Genomic DNA, 15,700 nt, shown 5'->3' with positions numbered 1-15,700 from the left:
GGCCTGTTTCCAAACTGGAGAGATCCTATGCTTCTGTGATTTCTGTCCAGACATAATTGGGAATTGTCATTCGCTCGCTTGGAGTGACTGGGGTCAGCGATCTCAAAGTTAAATCCGTGAACACACACAGCCCCGTTCTTTGCCTGCAGAAAAAAGAAGTTTGTGGATTTCAACTCAACGCTGTAAGTGACAAAAACAGAAGTTGCAGGAAAAGCTCAACAGGTTTGAGAGGAGACAGGTGTCTGTCACTTCAGGGTAATGACCTTGGTGTTTCAGACATCAATTCCCAAGCTCTTGATTGACAAAAACAGCAGCAAGCAGTCAGACCAACAGGGTTTTTCCTGAGCTCAATCGTTCATCCGGTGGTTGGAGGGTGAACGCTCGTGCTGCCAAAGGAGCCGCTTGGACCACAAACTGGCGTGGAGCGATTCCAACAAAGTGCTCCTCAGTCTCATCCCGAGCGTTGAAACAGAGTCGGCTTTGGCCGGGCCGGGCAGCACGGATGACGAGGCCCCAGTGAGATTTGAACTCACGACCCCTGGTTTACAAGACCAGTGCTCTAACCGCTGAGCTATGGAGCCGGGTGGCGCCGCGCACAGCGCTCGCGGCTGATTGGTTCACACTGGCTGACTCAAAGCGCTTGGGACACAGGTTCCAATCGACCCTCGCGTCACCGTCTGTGCAGTTTGAACATTCTGCCCGCGCGTGGGTTTGCTCCGGCTGCTCCGGTTACCGCTCTCAGTACAAAGATGTGTAGCGTTTGCGGGATTGGCCATGCTTCATTGTCCCATTGTGTCCGGTGATTGTGCGGGCCCGGAAGGGTGGATTAGTCAGCATTCAATGGAGAATGATGCAGTGTGCGCAAAGGATCTGGGTCGATTGCTCTCTGCAGGGTCGGTGTTGACGAGATTAGAATAAATTCGATTGGCTACAGTGTGGAAACAGGCCCTTCAGCCCAACTAGTCCACATCGATCCTCTGAAGAGTAACCCGCCCAGACCCGTTTCTCACTGAATAATGCATCGATGACAATTTAGAATGGCCAATTCACTCGACCTGCACGTCTTTGGACTGTGGGAGGAAACCCGAGCAAACCCACGCAGACTCCTGGAGAATGTGCAAACTCGACACGGAATCGACTCCCGACAGTTGGAATCGAGCCTGGGTCCCTAGTAGCGCTGTCAGGCAGCAGTGAGAACCACTGAGCGACTCGTCGGGCGGAATGGCCTGTTTCCAAACTGGAGAGATCCTATGCTTCTGTGATTTCTGTCCAGACATAATTGGGAATTGTCATTCGCTCGCTTGGAGTGACTGGGGTCAGCGATCTCAAAGTTAAATCCGTGAACACACAAAGCCCCGTTCTTTGCCTGCAGAAAAAAGTAGTTTGTTGATTTCAACTCAAAGCTGTAAGTGACAAAATCAGAAGTTGCAGGAAAAGCTCAACAGGTTTGAGAGGAGACAGGTGTCTGTCACTTCAGGGTAATGACCTTGGTGTTTCAGACATCAATTCCCAAGCTCTTGATTGACAAAAACAGCAGCAAGCAGTCAGACCAACAGGGTTTTTCCTGAGCTCGATCGTTCATCCGGTGGTTGGAGGGTGAACGCTCGTGCTGCCAAAGGAGCCGCTTGGACCACAAACTGGCGTGGAGCGATTCCAACAAAGTGCTCCTCAGTCTCATCCCGAGCGTTGAAACAGAGTCGGCTTTGGCCGGGCCGGGCAGTACGGATGACGAGGCGCCAGTGAGATTTGAACTCACGACCCCTGGTTTACAAGACCAGTGCTCTAACCGCTGAGCTATGGAGCCGGGTGGCGCTGCGCTCAGCGCTCGCGGCTGATTGGTTCACACTGGCTGACTCAAAGCGCTTGGGACACAGGTTCCAATCGACCCTCGCGTCACCGTCTGTGCAGTTTGAACATTCTGCCCGCGCGTGGGTTTGCTCCGGCTGCTCCGGTTACCGCTCTCAGTACAAAGATGTGTAGCGTTTGCGGGATTGGCCATGCTTCATTGTCCCATTGTGTCCGGTGATTGTGCGGGCCCAGAAGGGTGGATTAGTCAGCATTCAATGGAGAATGATGCAGTGTGCGCAAAGGATCTGGGTCGATTGCTCTCTGCAGGGTCGGTGTTGACGAGATTAGAATAAATTAGATTGGCTACAGTGTGGAAACAGGCCCTTCAGCCCAACAAGTCCACATCGATCCTCTGAAGAGTAACCCGCCCAGACCCGTTTCTCACTGAATAATGCATCGATGACAATTTAGAATGGCCAATTCACTCGACCTGCACGTCTTTGGACTGTGGGAGGAAACCCGAGCAAACCCACGCAGACTCTGGGAGAATGTGCAAACTCGACACGGAATCGACTCCCGACAGTTGGAATCGAGCCTGGGTCCCTAGTAGCGCTGTCAGGCAGCAGTGAGAACCACTGAGCGACTCGTCGGGCGGAATGGCCTGTTTCCAAACTGGAGAGATCCTATGCTTCTGTGATTTCTGTCCAGACATAATTGGGAATTGTCATTCGCTCGCTTGGAGTGACTGGGGTCAGCGATCTCAAAGTTAAATCCGTGAACACACACAGCCCCGTTCTTTGCCTGCAGAAAAAAGAAGTTTGTGGATTTCAACTCAACGCTGTAAGTGACAAAAACAGAAGTTGCAGGAAAAGCTCAACAGGTTTGAGAGGAGACAGGTGTCTGTCACTTCAGGGTAATGACCTTGGTGTTTCAGACATCAATTCCCAAGCTCTTGATTGACAAAAACAGCAGCAAGCAGTCAGACCAACAGGGTTTTTCCTGAGCTCGATCGTTCATCCGGTGGTTGGAGGGTGAACGCTCGTGCTGCCAAAGGAGCCGCTTGGACCACAAACTGGCGTGGAGCGATTCCAACAAAGTGCTCCTCAGTCTCATCCCGAGCGTTGAAACACAGTCGGCTTTGGCCGGGCCGGGCAGCACGGATGACGAGGCCCCAGTGAGATTTGAACTCACGACCCCTGGTTTACAAGACCAGTGCTCTAACCGCTGAGCTATGGAGCCGGGTGGCGCCGCGCACAGCGCTCGCGGCTGATTGGTTCACACTGGCTGACTCAAAGCGCTTGGGACACAGGTTCCAATCGACCCTCGCGTCACCGTCTGTGCAGTTTGAACATTCTGCCCGCGCGTGGGTTTGCTCCGGCTGCTCCGGTTACCGCTCTCAGTACAAAGATGTGTAGCGTTTGCGGGATTGGCCATGCTTCATTGTCCCATTGTGTCCGGTGATTGTGCGGGCCCGGAAGGGTGGATTAGTCAGCATTCAATGGAGAATGATGCAGTGTGCGCAAAGGATCTGGGTCGATTGCTCTCTGCAGGGTCGGTGTTGACGAGATTAGAATAAATTAGATTGGCTACAGTGTGGAAACAGGCCCTTCAGCCCAACAAGTCCACATCGATCCTCTGAAGAGTAACCCGCCCAGACCCGTTTCTCACTGAATAATGCATCGATGACAATTTAGAATGGCCAATTCACTCGACCTGCACGTCTTTGGACTGTGGGAGGAAACCCGAGCAAACCCACGCAGACTCTGGGAGAATGTGCAAACTCGACACGGAATCGACTCCCGACAGTTGGAATCGAGCCTGGGTCCCTAGTAGCGCTGTCAGGCAGCAGTGAGAACCACTGAGCGACTCGTCGGGCGGAATGGCCTGTTTCCAAACTGGAGAGATCCTATGCTTCTGTGATTTCTGTCCAGACATAATTGGGAATTGTCATTCGCTCGCTTGGAGTGACTGGGGTCAGCGATCTCAAAGTTAAATCCGTGAACACACACAGCCCCGTTCTTTGCCTGCAGAAAAAAGAAGTTTGTGGATTTCAACTCAACGCTGTAAGTGACAAAAACAGAAGTTGCAGGAAAAGCTCAACAGGTTTGAGAGGAGACAGGTGTCTGTCACTTCAGGGTAATGACCTTGGTGTTTCAGACATCAATTCCCAAGCTCTTGATTGACAAAAACAGCAGCAAGCAGTCAGACCAACAGGGTTTTTCCTGAGCTCAATCGTTCATCCGGTGGTTGGAGGGTGAACGCTCGTGCTGCCAAAGGAGCCGCTTGGACCACAAACTGGCGTGGAGCGATTCCAACAAAGTGCTCCTCAGTCTCATCCCGAGCGTTGAAACAGAGTCGGCTTTGGCCGGGCCGGGCAGCACGGATGACGAGGCCCCAGTGAGATTTGAACTCACGACCCCTGGTTTACAAGACCAGTGCTCTAACCGCTGAGCTATGGAGCCGGGTGGCGCCGCGCACAGCGCTCGCGGCTGATTGGTTCACACTGGCTGACTCAAAGCGCTTGGGACACAGGTTCCAATCGACCCTCGCGTCACCGTCTGTGCAGTTTGAACATTCTGCCCGCGCGTGGGTTTGCTCCGGCTGCTCCGGTTACCGCTCTCAGTACAAAGATGTGTAGCGTTTGCGGGATTGGCCATGCTTCATTGTCCCATTGTGTCCGGTGATTGTGCGGGCCCGGAAGGGTGGATTAGTCAGCATTCAATGGAGAATGATGCAGTGTGCGCAAAGGATCTGGGTCGATTGCTCTCTGCAGGGTCGGTGTTGACGAGATTAGAATAAATTAGATTGGCTACAGTGTGGAAACAGGCCCTTCAGCCCAACAAGTCCACATCGATCCTCTGAAGAGTAACCCGCCCAGACCCGTTTCTCACTGAATAATGCATCGATGACAATTTAGAATGGCCAATTCACTCGACCTGCACGTCTTTGGACTGTGGGAGGAAACCCGAGCAAACCCACGCAGACTCTGGGAGAATGTGCAAACTCGACACGGAATCGACTCCCGACAGTTGGAATCGAGCCTGGGTCCCTAGTAGCGCTGTCAGGCAGCAGTGAGAACCACTGAGCGACTCGTCGGGCGGAATGGCCTGTTTCCAAACTGGAGAGATCCTATGCTTCTGTGATTTCTGTCCAGACATAATTGGGAATTGTCATTCGCTCGCTTGGAGTGACTGGGGTCAGCGATCTCAAAGTTAAATCCGTGAACACACACAGCCCCGTTCTTTGCCTGCAGAAAAAAGAAGTTTGTGGATTTCAACTCAACGCTGTAAGTGACAAAAACAGAAGTTGCAGGAAAAGCTCAACAGGTTTGAGAGGAGACAGGTGTCTGTCACTTCAGGGTAATGACCTTGGTGTTTCAGACATCAATTCCCAAGCTCTTGATTGACAAAAACAGCAGCAAGCAGTCAGACCAACAGGGTTTTTCCTGAGCTCAATCGTTCATCCGGTGGTTGGAGGGTGAACGCTCGTGCTGCCAAAGGAGCCGCTTGGACCACAAACTGGCGTGGAGCGATTCCAACAAAGTGCTCCTCAGTCTCATCCCGAGCGTTGAAACAGAGTCGGCTTTGGCCGGGCCGGGCAGCACGGATGACGAGGCCCCAGTGAGATTTGAACTCACGACCCCTGGTTTACAAGACCAGTGCTCTAACCGCTGAGCTATGGAGCCGGGTGGCGCCGCGCACAGCGCTCGCGGCTGATTGGTTCACACTGGCTGACTCAAAGCGCTTGGGACACAGGTTCCAATCGACCCTCGCGTCACCGTCTGTGCAGTTTGAACATTCTGCCCGCGCGTGGGTTTGCTCCGGCTGCTCCGGTTACCGCTCTCAGTACAAAGATGTGTAGCGTTTGCGGGATTGGCCATGCTTCATTGTCCCATTGTGTCCGGTGATTGTGCGGGCCCGGAAGGGTGGATTAGTCAGCATTCAATGGAGAATGATGCAGTGTGCGCAAAGGATCTGGGTCGATTGCTCTCTGCAGGGTCGGTGTTGACGAGATTAGAATAAATTAGATTGGCTACAGTGTGGAAACAGGCCCTTCAGCCCAACAAGTCCACATCGATCCTCTGAAGAGTAACCCGCCCAGACCCGTTTCTCACTGAATAATGCATCGATGACAATTTAGAATGGCCAATTCACTCGACCTGCACGTCTTTGGACTGTGGGAGGAAACCCGAGCAAACCCACGCAGACTCTGGGAGAATGTGCAAACTCGACACGGAATCGACTCCCGACAGTTGGAATCGAGCCTGGGTCCCTAGTAGCGCTGTCAGGCAGCAGTGAGAACCACTGAGCGACTCGTCGGGCGGAATGGCCTGTTTCCAAACTGGAGAGATCCTATGCTTCTGTGATTTCTGTCCAGACATAATTGGGAATTGTCATTCGCTCGCTTGGAGTGACTGGGGTCAGCGATCTCAAAGTTAAATCCGTGAACACACACAGCCCCGTTCTTTGCCTGCAGAAAAAAGAAGTTTGTGGATTTCAACTCAACGCTGTAAGTGACAAAAACAGAAGTTGCAGGAAAAGCTCAACAGGTTTGAGAGGAGACAGGTGTCTGTCACTTCAGGGTAATGACCTTGGTGTTTCAGACATCAATTCCCAAGCTCTTGATTGACAAAAACAGCAGCAAGCAGTCAGACCAACAGGGTTTTTCCTGAGCTCGACTCGTTCATCCGGTGGTTGGAGGGTGAACGCTCGTGCTGCCAAAGGAGCCGCTTGGACCACAAACTGGCGTGGAGCGATTCCAACAAAGTGCTCCTCAGTCTCATCCCGAGCGTTGAAACAGAGTCGGCTTTGGCCGGGCCGGGCAGTACGGATGACGAGGCACCAGTGAGATTTGAACTCACGACCCCTGGTTTACAAGACCAGTGCTCTAACCGCTGAGCTATGGAGCCGGGTGGCGCCGCGCACAGCGCTCGCGGCTGATTGGTTCACACTGGCTGACTCAAAGCGCTTGGGACACAGGTTCCAATCGACCCTCGCGTCACCGTCTGTGCAGTTTGAACATTCTGCCCGCGCGTGGGTTTGCTCCGGCTGCTCCGGTTACCGCTCTCAGTACAAAGATGTGTAGCGTTTGCGGGATTGCCCATGCTTCATTGTCCCATTGTGTCCGGTGATTGTGCGGGCCCGGAAGGGTGGATTAGTCAGCATTCAATGGAGAATGATGCAGTGTGCGCAAAGGATCTGGGTCGATTGCTCTCTGCAGGGTCGGTGTTGACGAGATTAGAATAAATTAGATTGGCTACAGTGTGGAAACAGGCCCTTCAGCCCAACAAGTCCACATCGATCCTCTGAAGAGTAACCCGCCCAGACCCGTTTCTCACTGAATAATGCATCGATGACAATTTAGAATGGCCAATTCACTCGACCTGCACGTCTTTGGACTGTGGGAGGAAACCCGAGCAAACCCACGCAGACTCTGGGAGAATGTGCAAACTCGACACGGAATCGACTCCCGACAGTTGGAATCGAGCCTGGGTCCCTAGTAGCGCTGTCAGGCAGCAGTGAGAACCACTGAGCGACTCGTCGGGCGGAATGGCCTGTTTCCAAACTGGAGAGATCCTATGCTTCTGTGATTTCTGTCCAGACATAATTGGGAATTGTCATTCGCTCGCTTGGAGTGACTGGGGTCAGCGATCTCAAAGTTAAATCCGTGAACACACACAGCCCCGTTCTTTGCCTGCAGAAAAAAGAAGTTTGTGGATTTCAACTCAACGCTGTAAGTGACAAAAACAGAAGTTGCAGGAAAAGCTCAACAGGTTTGAGAGGAGACAGGTGTCTGTCACTTCAGGGTAATGACCTTGGTGTTTCAGACATCAATTCCCAAGCTCTTGATTGACAAAAACAGCAGCAAGCAGTCAGACCAACAGGGTTTTTCCTGAGCTCGACTCGTTCATCCGGTGGTTGGAGGGTGAACGCTCGTGCTGCCAAAGGAGCCGCTTGGACCACAAACTGGCGTGGAGCGATTCCAACAAAGTGCTCCTCAGTCTCATGCCGAGCGTTGAAACAGAGTCGGCTCTGGCCGGGTCGGGCAGCACGTATGACGAGGCCCCAGTGAGATCTGAACTCACGACCCCTGGTTTACAAGACCAGTGCTCTAACCGCTGAGCTATGGAGCCGGGGGGCGACGCGCACAGCGCTCGCGGCTGATTGGTTCACACTGGCTGACTCAAAGCGCTTGGGACACAGGTTCCAATCGACCCTCGCGTCACCGTCTGTGCAGTTTGAACATTCTGCCCGCGCGTGGAGTTGCTCCGGCTGCTCCGGTTACTGCACTCAGTACAAAGATGTGTAGCGTTTGCGGGATTGGCCATGCTTCATTGTCCCATTGTGTCCGGTGATTGTGCGGGTCCGGAAGGGTGGATTAGTCAGCATTCAATGGAGAATGATGCAGTGTGCGCAAAGGATCTGGGTCGATTGCTCTCTGCAGGGTCGGTGTTGACGAGATTAGAATAAATTAGATTGGCTACAGTGTGGAAACAGGCCCTTCAGCCCAACTAGTCCACATCGATCCTCTGAAGAGTAACCCGCCCAGACCCGTTTCTCACTGAATAATGCATCGATGACAATTTAGAATGGCCAATTCACTCGACCTGCACGTCTTTGGACTGTGGGAGGAAACCCGAGCAAACCCACGCAGACTCTGGGAGAATGTGCAAACGAGACACGGAATCGACTCCCGACAGTTGGAATCGAGCCTGGGTCCCTAGTAGCGCTGTCAGGCAGCAGTGAGAACCACTGAGCGACTCGTCGGGCGGAATGGCCTGTTTCCAAACTGGAGAGATCCTATGCTTCTGTGATTTCTGTCCAGACATAATTGGGAATTGTCATTCGCTCGCTTGGAGTGACTGGGGTCAGCGATCTCAAAGTTAAATCCGTGAACACACACAGCCCCGTTCATTGCCTACAGAAAAAAGAAGTTTGTGGATTTCAACTCAACGCTGTAAGTGACAAAAACAGAAGTTGCAGGAAAAGCTCAACAGGTTTGAGAGGAGACAGGTGTCTGTCACTTCAGGGTAATGACCTTGGTGTTTCAGACATCAATTCCCAAGCTCTTGATTGACAAAAACAGCAGCAAGCAGTCAGACCAACAGGGTTTTTCCTGAGCTCGATCGTTCATCCGGTGGTTGGAGGGTGAACGCTCGTGCTGCCAAAGGAGCCGCTTGGACCACAAACTGGCGTGGAGCGATTCCAACAAAGTGCTCCTCAGTCTCATCCCGAGCGTTGAAACAGAGTCGGCTTTGAGATTTGAACTCACGACCCCTGGTTTACAAGACCAGTGCTCTAACCGCTGAGCTATGGAGCCGGGTGGCGCCGCGCACAGCGCTCGCGGCTGATTGGTTCACACTGGCTGACTCAAAGCGCTTGGGACACAGGTTCCAATCGACCCTCGCGTCACCGTCTGTGCAGTTTGAACATTCTGCCCGCGCGTGGGTTTGCTCCGGCTGCTCCGGTTACCGCTCTCAGTACAAAGATGTGTAGCGTTTGCGGGATTGGCCATGCTTCATTGTCCCATTGTGTCCGGTGATTGTGCGGGCCCGGAAGGGTGGATTAGTCAGCATTCAATGGAGAAGGATGCAGTGTGCGCAAAGGATCTGGGTCGATTGCTCTCTGCAGGGTCGGTGTTGACGAGATTAGAATAAATTAGATTGGCTACAGTGTGGAAACAGGCCCTTCAGCCCAACAAGTCCACATCGATCCTCTGAAGAGTAACCCGCCCAGACCCGTTTCTCACTGAATAATGCATCGATGACAATTTAGAATGGCCAATTCACTCGACCTGCACGTCTTTGGACTGTGGGAGGAAACCCGAGCAAACCCACACAGACTCTGGGAGAATGTGCAAACTCGACACGGAATCGACTCCCGACAGTTGGAATCGAGCCTGGGTCCCTAGTAGCGCTGTCAGGCAGCAGTGAGAACCACTGAGCGACTCGTCGGGCGGAATGGCCTGTTTCCAAACTGGAGAGATCCTATGCTTCTGTGATTTCTGTCCAGACATAATTGGGAATTGTCATTCGCTCGCTTGGAGTGACTGGGGTCAGCGATCTCAAAGTTAAATCCGTGAACACACACAGCCCCGTTCTTTGCCTGCAGAAAAAAGAAGTTTGTGGATTTCAACTCAACGCTGTAAGTGACAAAAACAGAAGTTGCAGGAAAAGCTCAACAGGTTTGAGAGGAGACAGGTGTCTGTCACTTCAGGGTAATGACCTTGGTGTTTCAGACATCAATTCCCAAGCTCTTGATTGACAAAAACAGCAGCAAGCAGTCAGACCAACAGGGTTTTTCCTGAGCTCGACTCGTTCATCCGGTGGTTGGAGGGTGAACGCTCGTGCTGCCAAAGGAGCCGCTTGGACCACAAACTGGCGTGGAGCGATTCCAACAAAGTGCTCCTCAGTCTCATCCCGAGCGTTGAAACAGAGTCGGCTTTGGCCGGGCCGGGCATCACGGATGACGAGGCCCCAGTGAGATTTGAACTCACGACCCCTGGTTTACAAGACCAGTGCTTTAACCGCTGAGCTATGGAGCCGGGTGGCGCCGCGCTCAGCGCTCGCGGCTGATTGGTTCACACTGGCTGACTCAAAGCGCTTGGAACACAGGTTCCAATCGACCCTCGCGTCACCGTCTGTGCAGTTTGAACATTCTGCCCGCGCGTGGGTTTACTCCGGCTGCTCCGGTTACCGCTCTCAGTACAAAGATGTGTAGCTTTTGCGGGATTGGCCATGCTTCATTGTCCCATTGTGTCCGGTGATTGTGCGGGCCCGGAAGGGTGGATTAGTCAGCATTCAATGGAGAATGATGCAGTGTGCGCAAAGGATCTGGGTCGATTGCTCTCTGCAGGGTCGGTGTTGACGAGATTAGAATAAATTAGATTGGCTACAGTGTGGAAACAGGCCCTTCAGCCCAACTAGTCCACATCGATCCTCTGAAGAGTAACCCGCCCAGACCCGTTTCTCACTGAATAATGCATCGATGACAATTTAGAATGGCCAATTCACTCGACCTGCACGTCTTTGGACTGTGGGAGGAAACCCGAGCAAACCCACGCAGACTCTGGGAGAATGTGCAAACTCGACACGGAATCGACTCCCGACAGTTGGAATCGAGCCTGGGTCCCTAGTAGCGCTGTCAGGCAGCAGTGAGAACCACTGAGCGACTCGTCGGGCGGAATGGCCTGTTTCCAAACTGGAGAGATCCTATGCTTCTGTGATTTCTGTCCAGACATAATTGGGAATTGTCATTCGCTCGCTTGGAGTGACTGGGGTCAGCGATCTCAAAGTTAAATCCGTGAACACACAAAGCCCCGTTCTTTGCCTGCAGAAAAAAGTAGTTTGTTGATTTCAACTCAAAGCTGTAAGTGACAAAAACCGAAGTTGCAGGAAAAGCTCAACAGGTTTGAGAGGAGACAGGTGTCTGTCACTTCAGGGTAATGACCTTGGTGTTTCAGACATCAATTCCCAAGCTCTTGATTGACAAAAACAGCAGCAAGCAGTCAGACCAACAGGGTTTTTCCTGAGCTCGATCGTTCATCCGGTGGTTGGAGGGTGAACGCTCGTGCTGCCCAAGGAGCCGCTTGGACCACAAACTGGCGTGGAGCGATTCCAACAAAGTGCTCCTCAGTCTCATCCCGAGCGTTGAAACAGAGTCGGCTTTGGTCGGGCCGGGCAGCACGGTTGACGAGGCCCCAGTGAGATTTGAACTCACGACCCCTGGTTTACAAGACCAGTGCTCTAACCGCTGAGCTATGGAGCCGGGTGGCGCCGCGCTCAGCGCTCGCGGCTGATTGGTTCACACTGGCTGACTCAAAGCGCTTGGGACACAGGTTCCAATCGACCCTCGCGTCACCGTCTGTGCAGTTTGAACATTCTGCCCGCGCGTGGGTTTGCTCCGGCTGCTCCGGTTACCGCTCTCAGTACAAAGATGTGTAGCGTTTGCGGGATTGGCCATGCTTCATTGTCCCATTGTGTCCGGTGATTGTGCGGGCCCGGAAGGGTGGATTAGTCAGCATTCAATGGAGAATGATGCAGTGTGCGCAATGGATCTGGGTCGATTGCTCTCTGCAGGGTCGGTGTTGACGAGATTAGAATAAATTAGATTGGCTACAGTGTGGAAACAGGCCCTTCAGCCCAACAAGTCCACATCGATCCTCTGAAGAGTAACCCGCCCAGACCCGTTTCTCACTGAATAATGCATCGATGACAATTTAGAATGGCCAATTCACTCGACCTGCCCGTCTTTGGACTGTGGGAGGAAACCGGAGCAAACCCACGCAGACTCTGGGAGAATGTGCAAACTCGACACGGAATCGACTCCCGACAGTTGGAATCGAGCCTGGGTCCCTAGTAGCGCTGTTAGGCAGCAGTGAGAACCACTGAGCGACTCGTCGGGCGGAATGGCCTGTTTCCAAACTGGAGAGATCCTATGCTTCTGTGATTTCTGTCCAGACATAATTGGGAATTGTCATTCGCTCGCTTGGAGTGACTGGGGTCAGCGATCTCAAAGTTAAATCCGTCAACACACACAGCCCCGTTCTTTGCCTGCAGAAAAAAGAAGTTTGTGGATTTCAACTCAACGCTGTAAGTGACAAAAACAGAAGTTGCAGGAAAAGCTCAACAGGTTTGAGAGGAGACAGGTGTCTGTCACTTCAGGGTAATGACCTTGGTGTTTCAGACATCAATTCCCAAGCTCTTGATTGACAAAAACAGCAGCAAGCGGTCAGACCAACAGGGTTTTTTCTGAGCTCGACTCGTTCATCCGGTGGTTGGAGGGTGAATGCTCGTGCTGCCAAAGGAGCCGCTTGGACCACAAACTGGCGTGGAGCGATTTCAACAAAGTGCTCCTCAGTCTCATCCCGACCGTTGAAACAGAGTCGGCTCTGGCCGGGCCGGGCAGCACGGATGACGAGGCCCCAGTGAGATTTGAACTCACGACCCCTGGTTTACAAGACCAGTGCTCTAACCGCTGAGCTATGGAGCCAGGTGCCGCTGCGCCCAGCAGCTCGCGGCTGATTGGTTCACACTGGCTGACTCAAAGCGCTTGGGACACAGGTTCCAATCGACCCTCGCGTCACCGTCTGTGCAGTTTGAACATTCTGCCCGCGCGTGGGTTTGCTCCGGCTGCTCCGGTTACCGCTCTCAGTACAAAGATGTGTAGCGTTTGCGGGATTGGCCATGCTTCATTGTCCCATTGTGTCCGGTGATTGTGCGGGCCCGGAAGGGTGGATTAGTCAGCATTCAATGGAGAATGATGCAGTGTGCGCAATGGATCTGGGTCGATTGCTCTCTGCAGGGTCGGTGTTGACGAGATTAGAATAAATTAGATTGGCTACAGTGTGGAAACAGGCTCTTCAGCCCAACAAGTCCACATCGATCCTCTGAAGAGTAACCCGCCCAGACCCGTTTCTCACTGAATAATGCATCGATGACAATTTAGAATGGCCAATTCACTCGACCTGCCCGTCTTTGGACTGTGGGAGGAAACCCGAGCAAACCCACGCAGACTCTGGGAGAATGTGCAAACTCGACACGGAATCGACTCCCGACAGTTGGAATCGAGCCTGGGTCCCTAGTAGCGCTGTCAGGCAGCAGTGAGAACCACTGAGCGACTCGTCGGGCGGAATGGCCTGTTTCCAAACTGGAGAGATCCTATGCTTCTGTGATTTCTGTCCAGACATAATTGGGAATTGTCATTCGCTCGCTTGGAGTGACTGGGGTCAGCGATCTCAAAGTTAAATCCGTCAACACACACAGCCCCGTTCTTTGCCTGCAGAAAAAAGAAGTTTGTGGATTTCAACTCAACGCTGTAAGTGACAAAAACAGAAGTTGCAGGAAAAGCTCAACAGGTTTGAGAGGAGACAGGTGTCTGTCACTTCAGGGTAATGACCTTGGTGTTTCAGACATCAATTCCCAAGCTCTTGATTGACAAAAACAGCAGCAAGCTGTCAGACCAACAGGGTTTTTTCTGAGCTCGACTCGTTCATCCGGTGGTTGGGGGGTGAACGCTCGTGCTGCCAAAGGAGCCGCTTGGACCACAAACTGGCGTGGAGCGATTCCAACAAAGTGCTCCTCAGTCTCAAACCCGAGCGTTGAAACAGAGTCGGCTCTGGCCGGGTCGGGCAGCACGGATGACGAGGCCCCAGTGAGATTTGAACTCACGACCCCTGGTTTACAAAACCAGTGCTCTAACCGCTGAGCTATGGAGCCGGGTGGCGCTGCGCTCAGCGCTCGCGGCTGATTGGTTCACACTGGCTGACTCAAAGCGCTTGGGACACAGGTTCCAATCGACCCTCGCGTCACCGTCTGTGCAGTTTGAACATTCTGCCCGCGCGTGGGTTTGCTCCGGCTGCTCCGGTTACCGCTCTCAGTACAAAGATGTGTAGCGTTTGCGGGATTGGCCATGCTTCATTGTCCCATTGTGTCCGGTGATTGTGCGGGCCCGGAAGGGTGGATTAGTCAGCATTCAATGGAGAATGATGCAGTGTGCGCAATGGATCTGGGTCGATTGCTCTCTGCAGGGTCGGTGTTGACGAGATTAGAATAAATTAGATTGGCTACAGTGTGGAAACAGGCCCTTCAGCCCAACAAGTCCACATCGATCCTCTGAAGAGTAACCCGCCCAGACCCGTTTCTCACTGAATAATGCATCGATGACAATTTAGAATGGCCAATTCACTCGACCTGCCCGTCTTTGGACTGTGGGAGGAAACCGGAGCAAACCCACGCAGACTCTGGGAGAATGTGCAAACTCGACACGGAATCGACTCCCGACAGTTGGAATCGAGCCTGGGTCCCTAGTAGCGCTGTCAGGCAGCAGTGAGAACCACTGAGCGACTCGTCGGGCGGAATGGCCTGTTTCCAAACTGGAGAGATCCTATGCTTCTGTGATTTCTGTCCAGACATAATTGGGAATTGTCATTCGCTCGCTTGGAGTGACTGGGGTCAGCGATCTCAAAGTTAAATCCGTCAACACGCACAGCCCCGTTCTTTGCCTGCAGAAAAAAGAAGTTTGTGGATTTCAACTCAACGCTGTAAGTGACAAAAACAGAAGTTGCAGGAAAAGCTCAACAGGTTTGAGAGGAGACAGGTGTCTGTCACTTCAGGGCAATGACCTTGGTGTTTCAGACATCAATTCCCAAGCTCTTGATTGACAAAAACAGCAGCAAGCTGTCAGACCAACAGGGTTTTTTCTGAGCTCGACTCGTTCATCCGGTGGTTGGAGGGTGAACGCTCGTGCTGCCAAAGGAGCCGCTTGGACCACAAACTGGCGTGGAGCGATTCCAACAAAGTGCTCCTCAGTCTCATCCCGAGCGTTGAAACAGAGTCGGCTTTGGTCGGGTCGGGCAGCACGGTTGACGAGGCCCCAGTGAGACTTGAACTCACGACCCCTGGTTTACAAGACCAGTGCTCTAACCGCTGAGCTATGGAGCCGGGTGGCGCCGCGCTTAGCGCTCGCGGCTGATTGGTTCACACTGGCTGACTCAAAGCGCTTGGGACACAGGTTCCAATCGACCCTCGCGTCACCGTCTGTGCAGTTTGAACATTCTGCCCGCGCGTGGGTTTGCTCCGGCTGCTCCGGTTACCGCTCTCAGTACAAAGATGTGTAGCGTTTGCGGGATTGGCCATGCTTCATTGTCCCATTGTGTCCGGTGATTGTGCGGGCCCGGAAGGGTGGATTAGTCAGCATTCAATGGAGAATGATGCAGTGTGCGCAATGGATCTGGGTCGATTGCTCTCTGCAGGGTCGGTGTTGACGAGATTAGAATAAATTAGATTGGCTACAGTGTGGAAACAGGCCCTTCAGCCCAACAAGTCCACATCGATCCTCTGAAGAGTAACCCGCCCAGACCCGTTTCTCACTGAATAATGCATCGATGACAATTTAGAATGGCCAATTCACTC

At 52.8% G+C, this 15,700-nt stretch overlaps 12 non-coding genes across 12 annotated transcripts; all 12 read right to left on the bottom strand.

Moving 5' to 3' along the window:
- Window positions 1–508: 508 nt before the first annotated feature.
- On the bottom strand, window positions 509–581 carry trnat-ugu (transfer RNA threonine (anticodon UGU)). The gene has a single exon. It is a non-coding gene; the product is annotated as a tRNA-Thr (tRNA).
- Window positions 582–1,731: 1,150 nt separating this feature from the next.
- trnat-ugu (transfer RNA threonine (anticodon UGU)) lies at window positions 1,732–1,804 on the bottom strand. Its single transcript has one exon. It is a non-coding gene; the product is annotated as a tRNA-Thr (tRNA).
- Window positions 1,805–2,954: 1,150 nt separating this feature from the next.
- trnat-ugu (transfer RNA threonine (anticodon UGU)) lies at window positions 2,955–3,027 on the bottom strand. The gene has a single exon. It is a non-coding gene; the product is annotated as a tRNA-Thr (tRNA).
- Window positions 3,028–4,177: 1,150 nt separating this feature from the next.
- On the bottom strand, window positions 4,178–4,250 carry trnat-ugu (transfer RNA threonine (anticodon UGU)). The gene has a single exon. It is a non-coding gene; the product is annotated as a tRNA-Thr (tRNA).
- Window positions 4,251–5,400: 1,150 nt separating this feature from the next.
- trnat-ugu (transfer RNA threonine (anticodon UGU)) lies at window positions 5,401–5,473 on the bottom strand. The gene has a single exon. It is a non-coding gene; the product is annotated as a tRNA-Thr (tRNA).
- Window positions 5,474–6,624: 1,151 nt separating this feature from the next.
- Window positions 6,625–6,697, bottom strand: trnat-ugu (transfer RNA threonine (anticodon UGU)). Its single transcript has one exon. It is a non-coding gene; the product is annotated as a tRNA-Thr (tRNA).
- Window positions 6,698–7,848: 1,151 nt separating this feature from the next.
- trnat-ugu (transfer RNA threonine (anticodon UGU)) lies at window positions 7,849–7,921 on the bottom strand. Its single transcript has one exon. It is a non-coding gene; the product is annotated as a tRNA-Thr (tRNA).
- Window positions 7,922–10,259: 2,338 nt separating this feature from the next.
- On the bottom strand, window positions 10,260–10,332 carry trnat-ugu (transfer RNA threonine (anticodon UGU)). Its single transcript has one exon. It is a non-coding gene; the product is annotated as a tRNA-Thr (tRNA).
- Window positions 10,333–11,482: 1,150 nt separating this feature from the next.
- Window positions 11,483–11,555, bottom strand: trnat-ugu (transfer RNA threonine (anticodon UGU)). The gene has a single exon. It is a non-coding gene; the product is annotated as a tRNA-Thr (tRNA).
- A 1,151-nt stretch (window positions 11,556–12,706) lies between these two features.
- trnat-ugu (transfer RNA threonine (anticodon UGU)) lies at window positions 12,707–12,779 on the bottom strand. Its single transcript has one exon. It is a non-coding gene; the product is annotated as a tRNA-Thr (tRNA).
- Window positions 12,780–13,932: 1,153 nt separating this feature from the next.
- trnat-ugu (transfer RNA threonine (anticodon UGU)) lies at window positions 13,933–14,005 on the bottom strand. Its single transcript has one exon. It is a non-coding gene; the product is annotated as a tRNA-Thr (tRNA).
- A 1,151-nt stretch (window positions 14,006–15,156) lies between these two features.
- Window positions 15,157–15,229, bottom strand: trnat-ugu (transfer RNA threonine (anticodon UGU)). The gene has a single exon. It is a non-coding gene; the product is annotated as a tRNA-Thr (tRNA).
- Window positions 15,230–15,700: the final 471 nt, after the last annotated feature.

This window comes from Chiloscyllium punctatum, chromosome 34 (assembly GCF_047496795.1).
Source record: "Chiloscyllium punctatum isolate Juve2018m chromosome 34, sChiPun1.3, whole genome shotgun sequence".
Lineage (NCBI taxonomy): Eukaryota > Metazoa > Chordata > Chondrichthyes > Orectolobiformes > Hemiscylliidae > Chiloscyllium > Chiloscyllium punctatum.
The sequence above is the reverse complement of the archived record's forward strand: the minus strand, read 5'-3'. Positions and strand labels throughout refer to the sequence as shown.